Source organism: Acomys minous, assembly GCF_964271855.1.
Source record: "Acomys minous genome assembly, chromosome: 2".
NCBI classification, from domain to species: domain Eukaryota; kingdom Metazoa; phylum Chordata; class Mammalia; order Rodentia; family Muridae; genus Acomys; species Acomys minous.
The window spans coordinates 65422862-65436233 of NC_140484.1; the positions used below are offsets into that span (position 1 = coordinate 65422862).

The 13372-nt window shown below is 46.1% G+C and overlaps 1 pseudogene across 1 annotated transcript; it reads left to right on the top strand.

Annotated features, from left to right (window-relative positions):
- Positions 1-656: 656 nt before the first annotated feature.
- Positions 657-1521, top strand: LOC311589990 (high mobility group protein B2-like; annotated as a pseudogene). The gene has a single exon. The product of its transcript is annotated as a high mobility group protein B2-like (transcript).
- The last annotated feature ends 11851 nt before the right edge of the window (positions 1522-13372 follow it).

The window sequence follows — 13372 nt, forward strand, 5'->3', positions numbered from 1 at the left end:
TGGAGCAGACAACAGACACAGCAGCATATTCATGCTAATGTAGGATCTTTGGTGCCATTTCATTGACCACATGATTCCCTTCGGAGGAATCTGTTGTAACGTCACCCAACTCATGGCTGACATTCTCCAGTCTTGCTTTCAGCTTTAATTAGGTTTTTACCTAAGATGATAACAATCCAAATGTCAAGCATGATGGAAGTTTGAGCTATCGCACAGTGTCATTTTAAACTTCTGTTTTGTTTTGTTTTCTCATTTTTTTCAATATTGGGAGTAGAACCCAGGGCCTCTTGCATGCTAAGCAAGTACTATGATTGAGCCCAACTAAAAACAAACAAACAAACAGCATTTTTATTTCCTCTTTGAATGTTTTAGTGACAGGGAAAAAGGACTCCAAATTGCATTAGCATTTGTTTGTTGATATTAAAAATATACAAATATGCAAAGTTTATAAGGAAATGTGTCCAAACTAGCAATCATGGCCATCCGTAGATAAAGGAGTTAGGGTTTATTTTCCCATAAGTCTTCAATGCTTTTTACTTTCCACATTTTTATTTATCTGATTAAATGTTTTGTTTTATTACACATGCCTGAGTGCTTATGTGCGTGCGTGCGTGCGTGCGTGCGTGTGTGTGTATAGAAATATGCACCCCAAACCAGTTCTTGCCGGAGCTTGGGGAAGGAAGTGTCTCTGTCGGGCTTTGAGGGGAGAGCTTGCGCCAGCAGGTAGATGCCCCACGTCGTCAGCATGGGCAAAGAAGACCCCAGCAAGCCGCGGGGCAAAATGTCCTCATTCGCCTTCTTCATGCAGACCTGGCGGGAGGAGCACAAGAAGAAGCACCCCGACTCCTCGTCAATTTCGCTGAGTTCTCGAGTTCTCCAAGAAGTGCTCCGAGAGATGGAAGACCATGTCTGAAAAGGCAAAGTCGAAGTTTGAAGATTTGGCCAAGAACGACAAAGCTCGATATGACAGGGAGATGAAGAATTACGTTCCTCCCACAGGGGATAAGAAAGGGAAGAAGAAAGATCCTAACGCTCCAAAACGACCACCGTCTGTCTTCTTCCTGTTTGGCTCTGAGCATCGCCCAAAGATCAAAAGTGAACACTCGGGCCTGTGTATTGGAGATACTGCAAAGAAACTGGGTGAGATGTGGTCTGAACAATCTGCCAAAAATAAACAACCCTACGAGCAGAAAGCAGCTAAACTAGAGGAGAAGTAGGAGAAAGACATTGCTGCACACCGCGCCAAGGGCAAAAGTGAAGCAGGAAACAAGGGGCCCGCTAGGCCACCAGGCTCAAAGAAGAAAAATGAACCAGAAGATGAGGAGGAGGAGGAGGAGGAGGAAGAAGAAGATGAGGAGGAAGAATAAATGGCTGTCTTAAAATGTGTGGAGTGTATGTGCTCAGGCAACTGTTTTGCTAAGAATGTGAAATTCAAGTGCAGCTCAACATTAGCTTCAGTATAAAAACTGTACAGATTTTTGTATAGCTGATGAGAGTCTTTGTAAAAAAAACGTTTTTTTTTTAAAAAGGAGTTTGCAGCTTTTTCAGAGGCTACAATGAACAGTAGATTTAAAGCTTTTGATGTTGAATGTTCCTAAATATTTAATGGTTTCTTTAATTTCTTATGATAGCAAAAAAAAAAACTTCATAGGAATTTGTATTACCAGTAATTTTTTTAGGATGTTGCTTTTTTGTTTTTTTAATTTGTAATAAAATAATGTATTAAAAAAAGGAAATATGCATCCCTCATGGCATGTGTAGAGGTCAGAGAACAACTTTTTGTGAACTGGTTCTCTGTCCATCCTGGGTCTCAGGGATAAATGCCGGGTTGTCAGGTGTGCCTGACAAGTGCTTTCTTCCACTGAGCCCCTTCATCAGCCCCCAAATTATTTATAATGAGAATGTACCACTTGGTTTTAGTCCAGTGTGTAAGCTGCCAGTCACTGTAATGCAACACCTTTGACAATGACCTTACACTGAGGAAAGGTTTAATTTGGCTCATGGTTTTGGACGTTCTATCCCAGACTGAGTCAGTCTATTGCCATGGGGACTCTGATGAGGTGTCACCTATCGAGGTAACAAATGGACGTGAGAAAGAAGATAGGCCAGATACTACAGTCCCCTTCACTGGCATACCTTCTGTGACTTAAAGATGTCTAGCAGGTACCACCTCTCAAAGGGTCAATCATCTCTCTGTAGTGCCATCTTGGGGAATAAGCATTTAACACATGGGTTTGGGGGGCATTTAGCATCCAAACTATAGTACAAAACAGACAAAGTAAAAACAAGCATGGAGACACGGCCTTAAAGTTATTTTGAAATGAGACTGAGCCTTGGAGGTAGAGAGAGCCTTTTGTTAAGCTGTGGTCTGTATAGACTGACATTCCGACATTCTCATGATGTCACTTAGCTCTCCAAAAATGCCAAGAATTTACATTTGACCTGTTAAGCTTTTCAAAGAGACCCTATGAAATCCGACTGGCTCGTGAGATCTGTCTACCTTCAGGGGACCCTGGTGTTCTGGAATAATCTAGATGTGACCTTCCTGTCTCCGAGCCTGCTCTCAGTTCCCAATGCACTTGTCTGGCCTTGCTGTTTAATGTTGAGTCCCAGGAATTGTCTGTCAGTCCTTCTACCTGACACGTAGGCTATAAGTGATGACCATGGTTCTTGGCTTCAAGGACTTTGTAAGCTCCCATCACCTCGCCTGGTGCTTTGTAGTGTGTTCCATGGATTTATCTCCTCCAGAAGCACAGGAGGAACCCTGCAGCATCCTTGCCAAACTCTCTTCTGTGTTCCCATGGCACCCAGCCTGGCACTGGGCTCCCATGAGGTATCAGGGGAAGGAGCGATGCATTGAATATCCTGCCCACTTCTGTCGTGTTGTTCAAGTCAAACGCGCTAAAGAACATGCAGGGCTGTGCAAATGCCACACTGGCACATAAACAGAAAGTACTGGAGTTATTAATTACCCGGAATGTGAAACACTGAGCATTTTCACAGAAGGGGGGCTGCATGCGCTCATCCACAATGCTCTGAGAAGCAGCTCTGCCTGCTAAATAAGGCTTCCTTGTTCCAAAAAGTAGGAGTGGAGGAAGCAGATCATTGCTCTCTCCGAGATGTCAGCAGGAGCTCCTCAGAGTACGCATCTGTGGCTTCCGCCTCCGGGGCTCCTGCTATTGTTCTGTTTGGCGACTTGAACAACAGCCTGGGTGAAAAGGGGAATTATCGCACAGCAAGCAAAGACAGGTGAAGACCTAAGCACTATCTCTTGCCAGGGATAACACTCACTTTTCCTTTGTTTTCAAAGGCACAAAACCCTAGGTGTAATTTGAAGGCTAATAGCTTGTAAGAAAATCGCTTCTCTGGTATAGATAGGGCAGTGGTCCTCCAGCCATGATGTGCTCAGCTGTCAGGAGACAAGTAGTTTAGAGTTGTGGAGTGGTGCCACATGAGATCCCAACACAGGTCTCAGGACCTCAGACGGAGCAGGATGTGACTATGTGGCTGTCTTGAAGGTCCCCTGAGAGAGGCGGTACAGCGGTGGGAAATAAGTTAAGAGTTTTCCTGGTAAGATTGTGTATACTCGTTTATTTGTGCATCTCACTGTTTATTCTGCGCAAGCATCTAGTTAAAGCCAGCAGCATAGAAAGATCAAGACCGAAACTGCCTGTTGGACAGCATGGTGTGAGGGAAGGGGAAAGGTGGATTGCTGTGGTCCAAGTGAGTGAAAGACGGGTGAGAGTGAGGCCAGTGGTGCAGGAAAGACACAAGAACCCTTGAAATGAGACCCAGAAATTGGAAATGTGAAACAGGACAAATCTAGAGCTGTGTGGGAGGGGGCAAGCCTGACCTAAAAGCTAAGGGCTGTATCTTACTTAGTCCAGTGGCTAAGCTGGTTTCAGCCTGTCTCTGCCATATACTACCAGTGGGGCCCTGAGCCAGTGTCCTAGCCCTTTGGTACCTCAGTTTCTTTCTCTGTGAATCGGGTCATACTAGGGCCCATGTCCTAGGCTTGTCATAGAATAAGGGAAAGTGACACCTGGAGATGCCTTCCCGCACTTCATACACATTGTCTCTTGCAGATTTCCTTGGCATTGGGGAGATGAGGATGAGGGGAAGACATCTCCAGGCTGTTTGTGGGGTTGGTCAAATTTCTTCTTGCCCAGGGGCCTTCAGTTTTCTCTGTGGCTTGGGCTAGGAGGTGTTCCTATTTGCTTTCTGTTGCTGTAGTCAATGCCACGACCAAAGCAATTTGCGATGGAAAGGGTTTATTTGGCTTACACTTCCAAATCATAGTCTGTCATTGAAGGAAGTCAGGGCGGGAACTCAAGCAGAGGCCATGCCGAGTGCTACTTCCTAGTTTGTTTCCTATGGCTAACTCAGACGCCCTTCTTATACATCTCAGGGCCACCTGCCTAGGGATGGCCTTGCCCAGAGTGGGCTGGGTCTCAAAGACATGCCACAGGCCAATCTGATGGAGGCATGCCCTCAGTTAAAGTTCCATTTCCAAGGAATGCTATTTTGTGTCAAGTCAACAAAAACTAACTAGCACAGAGGTATCAAGGTCACCTGCTAAGAGGAAAAGGCCCAAGGAAGCACTGGGTAGGCAATGTAAGAAGGGAGCTAAGATTCCAACTCAGTGCCACTGAGAGAAAGGGGACCCTAAGGACAGGCCACAGACCTCTTAGGGACCATCAGCCCCCAGGATCCCATTCCAGTGTGTGACCTCCCTAGGGTGCTGTGCAGGGCCGAACAAGGCATGGCACAAAGTGCAAGTTCTGCCTGGGTTCTACTGACACGTGACACAGCAAGGCAGTATGGGATTGGGATGAAAGGGCTGACACTGTATTGGTAAGGTCTCTGCTGGGTGGAGAGCAGGAGAGACAAGCACTAAATCAAAGGTGGCCTGGTTAACAGAAGGAGCTACAGCTGACCTTCAAGAGGAAAGGTGTGCACAGGGGGCAGCCACACAGAGAACTCCTTAGGTGCAGCGCTGTGTCTGTGCTGGCTTCCACTTCCCCCATCCAGAACTTTTATCAGAGCTTTCCAGAGGTACCAGTATGTATGTCCATTTACTTAGTGTCCGAAGTGATGGAGAGTGAGTAAGGCAAATGGCTCACAGCTGGAGGGACACCTGCATGGAGCTGAGAGCCAGTGCTTTCAAGTGAGGTTCGCCTGTATCAGCGGGTGGAGGGCGAGGACCTGGAGGAGCCAGCCTCTGTCTGCATCCCCCAAGCCACCTCTCTGCCTCCTCCAGGCTCTTCAGCCTTTCTGGCAGGCAGCTAAGGAACGTCAGAGACATGGCATGCCAGGATCATGCTATAATTGGGGACCAGCTTTGGTGGTTACACACCCAGAGGTCTTGTCTACTTCTGGTCAGTTCTGGGAAAGTTCCATGAAGATCTTTAGAGGTCCCTGGCAATATGCAGCCTCCATTGGCTTTTTTGGTCTCATTACTTCTTTGTCTTTGTGCCTCCGTGAGTGTGTGTTTAGGGATACAGACAGACAGACAGACAGACAGACAGACAGACAGACAGACACACACACACACACACACACACACACACACACACACACACACACACACACACACACGAGAGGGGGGGGGAGGGGGGAGAGGGAGGGGGGAGGAAGAATATGAATGAATCTGCCCCTCAGTTCTAATGTGGCTTTTCGGCTAGATCCCGGAAACCACATAATAGAAGGTTAGCAGGAAAAGAATGTAAATGCCCCACTAATTTTGTATATATGAGGGGATCTTCAGTGAGGGAAGTCAAAGAGCTGTTGACAGCATAATGTTTTAAGCCTTTTTAGACAGAGAACAGTGAGTTTGTTGTATTCCCAGTACTTGGGGAGGCAGGAGCAGGAGGGTCTCGGGTTCAGGACGAACCTGAATGATAGAAAGACAGACCAACTCTCCCCCATAGCAATAAGTAAATGAAAAAGACCTCCTTTTTTTTTTTTTAATAAAATGGAAGAGAGTAGAAGGCAAGGAGAAAGAAAACAGTAACAGCTCTGGCCTGGCAGGAGGAATGGCGCCTGGACCACAGCAGTAAATTCTATGGACGTTGCTTAGACAGACAGATGGGCGTGTGGGCCCAGTGGACAAGCTGGTGGCAGATAGGGGTTACTTCAAAGTGTTTGTTTGTTCAGGTGCATCACAGGCCCAGTCACCACCCTCTGGTGACCAAGGCTATTTGTCAGCCTCAGCTTCCGAAGGACGACACCCCTCCCTGAGGAATCTTTATGGCTTGCTGTACAAGAAAGAGAGCCGTATCCTTTCAGGGAGCTGTAGCTCCCAAGTGACTTCAGTTTGACCCCAGTCAGTGTGGCTAGGGGACATGCTTAGGGATGACAAGTCTTTCTTTACCTCCCCGACGTTACTTATGCTTCCCTGAGTATCCTATAGTGACCGCTGCACCCCAGTTCACACACACACACACACACACACACACACACACACACACACACACACAACTTTGCCTTGGAGAGCCCAAACCAGGTAGAAAGTCTAGCTGGCAAGAAGGAGCTCTCTGACAGTGTGACCTGAGGCCAGGCGGCTCCCACTGCAGCAAGGGGAGCGGGGAGGGGAAGAGTTGCCCCCAGGAATCTAACCACTTTGGGAGGGGAGATCTTCGGTCCTCACAGGAGGGAGTGTTCATGGTGACAAAGAAAGACTGTGATGGCTAGATTATTCCCACTCACAGGGATCAGAATCCAGGAGCTCTGTAGTCCATGCTAGGGCACTTGCCTAGTGCACATGAGGGCCAGAGTTTCGTTCCTAAAGTTGGAGCAGGGGCAAATCTGGGTATGATGCCTTATGATTGTAACCCTGCCATTTGGGAGGCTGAGACAGGAGGATTGGCATGACTTCAAGGCCAGCGTGGGCTAGAAATTGAAAACCATCTCAAAATCAGACAACCATAAAAATCCCCAAAGGAACAAACAAAAGCCCCAAGGATGCCAGGATCCCCTCGTAATGACTAAGAAAACCACAGGCTGCTCTACAGTAACATTGTTACTTACAAACTGAGCTACAGTATGTTCATTTACATATTGTCTGCTGCTGCTTCCTCCCTCCTGGCAAGCAGGTAGAATTGTGAGGATGAGACTCCGAAATTTTTAACAACAACAACAACAATAATAATAATAATAATAATAATAATTTCCCTGAAATGCATTTGGCAGAGGACCTTGCCAGCCCCAAGGTGGAACAGGCCAGTACTCTGGCCCACCTGGACCTAGCTGGTTCTCTAACCTAAGGATGGTGGCCTGGACAGAGGGACTCACCAGTCCAGCATGTACAATGCTCACACTCACACAGCAGCTCTCCATCTTTGTGTAGTTCACAGGCATGTGGAACTCGGGACATCGTTATCACAGTGACACACAGCACTTTGAGCCATTTGGCCACTGTCCACAGTTTCTGATAGTAGCCTTCGTTACTTCCTGTTTGCCTTCGCCGCCTGCCCTGCAGCCAAAGGCTCTGCAGTAGCACTCTGGGGGCACTTGGGAATAGCAGAGGGGAGGAGACTGAGCAGCAAGGCTTAGGCATCCATCACAGGGAAGCTCCACCAGCGATCCATCTCCAACCTGGGTTCATGAATAATCATGAGAGCCAAGGCCCAAAGGCCAGCCGGACTCTGGGCCCCCCCCCAGAAATAAGTCTGTATATTTCCAGGGTTCCCAAAACAGTCTTAGTCACGCATCCTTCCTCTTCCCTGCCCCGGAGCCAAGTGATCAACAACTTCTGGCTCCTTCACAGTCCCGTCACCTCTTTGCCTTTGACGGGTCCTCTTAACCCAATGGCTGCCCTCTGGCTCTGTTCTGCCCTGCAGCCTTGGGTGCACACAGCACCCCAAACAACAAAGCGGTACTGTGGTCCCTTAAGACAAGGCTCCAGACAACTTACCTGGCGGGCAGTTGGAATGCTCGAACCACGTGGACATAGAAAGCTGTTCTACGTTACAAGCCCTGCTCCAGACTCGACGGAACGTTCACAAAGTGAATAAACAGCCAGGTAGGGATGGGACACCTCAGCTCAGGTTCCTAGTTTGGGAGGCAAGTCTAATGACAGCACTGTTGCTTTAAGTACTTTCATTTAATTCCTTACTATACTTGACTCGGGCAGTCCATGCATGCAATGTATGCTTGTGTCAATATGCTCACGACGAAATGCCACCAGCCTCCTGCCGTCTGTTTACAGTGCAGGAGACACTGGCACTGAGCGACTTGACACAGGCTGACAGCGACAGAGCTGTGTAACAAGCATCACTTTGTGCACACAGCTCCTGGGGGCTGAGATGAAAGCTCCATCTACTCAAACATGGAAACTGTAATGTTTGCTTGACAAGAGTGCCTGATTGGATGATTCCTCCATACAAAGCCCAGTGTATCAAATGTGTCCTCCACAGATTTCGAACAGCTCTTTTCTACCCATCACTTAATGTCTAAAAGTGTTCAGCGCGCCTGCAGTCCTGTCGTGTTTTCAAACTGCATCAGATGTTTAATTAAGCAGTAAATATCTATCTTTTTATGAGAAAGAGCCTAAAATAAAGCTTAAAATGAACTGACAACATGGCTCTAATTTGACCACCTGCCTTTTGAAGTCAAAGCTCTTCAGATAAGTGTGGAGGTAAGGCAATTATATGAATTATTCAGAAAGCAGAGTTTTGGCCTAAATCATCACATTCTTAGAGAAAAAAAGAAAGAGTATGTGTCAGTTCAGCTGAAGAGCAGAAGAACTGAATGCTTTGCTCTTTTTCTACATGAAATATCATATATGTGGCCTTATTTCCTCTGAGTTAATTTGCTAATGCATTCTCCTGCCCTTGCACGGAGACCATGATGGTCCTGAGCTATGGGCTCATTCTAACGAATGGGTGGAAAGCTGTTTTGTTTTGTCGTTGTTGTTGTTTTGGGCTAACCTGGGTATTTTTTAATTGTTTGTGTGTGATATAGTAGGGTGTGTGTGTGTGTGTGTGTCTGTGTGTGTGTGTGTGTGTGTGTGTGTGTTTGAGGCAGAGTCTCCTGTTTACAACAGGCTCTTGGGCTTCCAAGGGTTCTCTTGTTTCTGTCTCCAGCCTCTCTGTAGGAGTGCGGGAATTACACATGTGTGTAGTCACATCTGGGTCCTAGCGATCTGAACCCAGGTTGTCACGCTTGCACAGCCATCTCTCCTGCTTCAAACTGCTTCAGACTTTAAAGCCTAGTGTTCATGTCTCCATTCTCCAGTAAATCTTCAGTTCAGTTCCCTCATTCTTCCACGCTCTCCATTTCACCTGAAAGCAATTCCATGAATACAGTTGGGGAGAGCTTGGCTTTTATATTAAAGCTTTCCTTATTTTTCCCCAGGGATGTGGAATCTGAGACCTCACTCAAAGCATTAACCAGACTAACATTTACAAATTGTGTTGTATCGTGTAGACAGCATGATACAGGAGAAAAGCTGGCTTTGTATTAAAAGCCTTTGACATTACAAAAGGTAAATTTTGCCAAAAGCACTGGGTCCTCTATTCTGCATATTAAACTTTTCCCTTTGAGAAGTTTGAATACAAATACAAATACAAAGTTTGAATCAAATATACCCAGTGGTATGGTCTGAAGCTGAAATGTCCCCCACAGGCTCATGTGCATGAACACCTGGGTCCTAGCAGGTGGCGCTGTGAATAGAGTTTATGAAGACATTAGTAGGTAGGGCAGGCCATGGGAAGTGAATATTGGGGTGTGCCTTTGGGGGTTATAGCCCCTTCTGGTTCCAGCTTGTGTTTGGTGCTTCCTGTCCATCTTCATGCGAACAAGCAGCTACCCCTTACTGCCTCAGGCGGAGGTGCTCCCAGGACCTAACCTCTCTCACTGTGATGGATTGAAATGTCTTTGAAACTTGGAGTCAAAATAAATACTTCCCCTCTTAAATCCTCCTTTAAGATACTTTGTTACAACTTGAAGATGAGTAAGTGATTCCCCCAGATTGGAGGGAGGTGGTACAGGGTTGATGGTATATTGTTTCTTTCTTTTTTATACAAAACAACAGATCGCCAATTAATTGGGATCTGAAAGAACAGAATCACTTCAAACTTCTAATTTTGAAATACTCAAATGTAAAATCCTCTAGGCTGACAAAGTTTACATGGCAACACAATATGTTCAGAATAAATTCTGGAAAGAGTTGGGTCTGTTCTTGAGGAGCAGCGAATATCCAGTACCGTACCAAAGCCGCCAGGGCGTGGTCCCCACCTTCCCAGATGATGAGCCATCAGCTGATTCCTCTTGATTTTGATGCTGCTGACACCTGCTCTGAGCACCTCTGTTTCCATGGTAACCAAGGGACAGCATCCTCATCCCCATGCTTTCAGAGCCTCATTAAATCAGGCAGCAGGACAGCAGCTGTGCTCTCCATTCGCTACTCTGACAGCCGTGGACTAATTTTATGATGCTCAGGTGATTTTGGGGGAGCTTTCTGGGCCAGGCTGTTTCGAATGTGTAGCTAGTGAGACAGATGGCAGAATAAATAAATATTGCCAAAGTGTTTAACTCACACAAATTTTCTGAAAGGTGAGAACCAACAATGGTAATTTTATTGACTGAAGTAATTTGGAGCCAACTAATAAATAAAACAGGGGTAGAAGCTCTTGGGGAATGTGGGTATGGCTTCCCTTCTGGGGTTAGAAACATCTTAGAATAATAGTACGTCATCAACCTCACTGTTGGGCTCTAGAGTGGCCATGGCTCCAACTGTAAAGACGAATCACAGAGCTTGTTTCTTTTCTTTTTTTGCCATTTCTTTCATTTTATTTGACGAGACAGGGTCTCAGGAAGCCTAAACTGGCCTCAAACTCACTACATAACCAAGGATGACTTTGATCCTGATCCTCCTGCCTCAATCTTCCAGGTGCTGGGCTTCCAGGCCTCAGCCATGATGCCTGACAGAGTTTGTTAATTCTCATTCCTGGATCATTTGCTGGACTCAGGAAGAACAGCTGAAAAAAAAAATCTCTCCACCAGGATACAGATGTTTGATCAAACCAAAAGGCCAGTTTAAAGCCCAAAGTGATGGGAAAACAAAGCAAACACTGCATCCATAGCCAGATTTTTGCCACTGTTTTCACTGGATGATGCTTGAAGATGCATGTTCAGCTGCTAGGAACCTGGGTAGTTTGACTGGTGTGGGACACACAGATAATTCCATGTCATCTTCATACCGAGGACAGCAGAGCAGGCACTGGATTAAAGGAGATGACAAACAGACCACAGGAGGCCATAGACTGCCACTGTTCTCACGAGGATGGAGCTAGACATTGTGAGTTACAAACCCTAACCTGCTGCAGATGAGCTTGAAGTAGCTTCGTGCTGCAGCCGTGTGGTCACTGTAGTTTCCTTTTTTTTTTTTTTTTTTTTTTTTACCTTTATGTAATGTCCTGATCTTCAATAAGATGGTAAAAACAACTCTGCCTGTATCAAGTTCAGCTTTGGGATTAGCCAGTGGGAGCTGTCCTTTTGCAGACATTCTGAATGAATACTATGTATTTCATACACTAATTCCTAGTGTTTCCATGTTGCCAATACAAATGGTTTGGCTTCAGAGGAAACTGGTTCTGTCCCCAAATTCCTGATCTCCCTTAGACTTACATTGTATATGCTCTGTGCATGAAGTTGACCTCACTGAATCCTACTTGCTCTTCTGTGAGGTGGAACTCATCAAATGGGGTAAGGTGGGGCTACAAGAATGAAGTATCATAGCCAGGTGGTGGTAGCACACACCTTTAATCCCAGTATTCAGAAGGTAGAGCCAGGTGGATCGTTGTGAGTTCAAGGCCAGCCTGGTTTACAAAGTGAGTCCAGGATAGTCAAGGCTACACAGAGAAACTCTGTCTCAAAAAACAAAACAAAACATCACTAACACCACCACCACCACCACCACCCCCAACAACAACAAAAACCAAAAAGCCAAAGAATGAAGTATCATGACACACACACAGCCCAAAGCTGGTGCCTGACAGTCAGCGACAGCTTAGCCTGTGACCATGGCTACAATCAACCATTTCTCACTATGAAGTTATTATTTCTCGAAACTGTGTCAGAATTTTAGGACAACTCAACTTTCTCTTGTTTGGCAGAGAAAGAAAAACCAATCCAGTGTAATGTAGTTATCAAGCAAGTTCTGAATTACACCATGGATGTTGAAGACAAGAGAAGTATTTCCCCACCCACCCACCCTCAGCACCATTTTGGTATAGACTCAGCCCTTGTGATATTTAGGCCCTGAAGTCTTTAGCAATTGTTTCACAAAGGGCTATTCATATTAGAAGAGATCAGGAATTCTATAATCGTTTATTTAATTGCATCAATAAATATGTCAAGAGTCGGAGCTGTCAGTTGCCGTCGCACTAATGGTCTCTCAAGGCATATTCCTCCTGGGGCTGTCAGCTGCAGCCACATACTCTGCGCCTGGTATTGAGCAGGGAAGGGTGCTGTGGACAGACACCTTTAAAAAATGATAATACTTAGGCTGTCTAGAATGCAAACCAGCAACACTTGTTGACATGGGGCATGGCATGAAGCCTGTGATGACTGCCAGAGGGACATGGCGGCTCAGCAGATACTGCCTTCATCTCGGTAGGAGCCCATGGTTGTTGTAGTAATTTGTATCTGTTCAGCCTACAAAGCAAATAACTGACACAGGAAGACTGAAATGTACTTTAAAGCTGCCAGCACTTTGCCAGGCAGTGTCTAAACTGATTCTAATCTACTCATAAACTAAACAAACTACTCTAAACCCTATAACATACATATATTCCAGGCACTTGCCACTATGACCCATGGGCCGGTCCTCGTCCAGTCCCCACCATCCTCCTCCAACCGTCAAACTCCTGTCCCCTCACCCAACCATCCAACTTTCTCCTCCCCTCCAGGAAGTCCCACCTTCCACTTTCTCCTTCTGCCTAGCTGATTGGCTAAACAGCGCTTTATTGACAGTTGATACATTCACTCAGTATTCCTCCACAACTCCCCCTTTTAGTCTAATAAAAACAAAACCCTTTTACCTATACATTTATATCATTATACCAATATACTATATATATACACATATATACGTGTGTGTGTGTGTGTGTGTGTGTGTGTGTGTGTGTGTGTACAAGAACCACAGAACCTGGTCAAACGAGAGTGAGTACAAGGATGAGTTAGGAAGGGGATGGAGTAGACAGTGAGTGTGCACCATAGCAGCCTGCTGTGCAGAGTTGGAAGCTGGTGCTGGGCTGCGATGGAGGTGCTCACACTCAAAGCCACACTAGGGCATTGCCGGGCCCAGACAGTAGGGGAAAAAAAAGAATTTAAACAGAGGCCTGTGCCTCCACTTCCCCCTGACAGT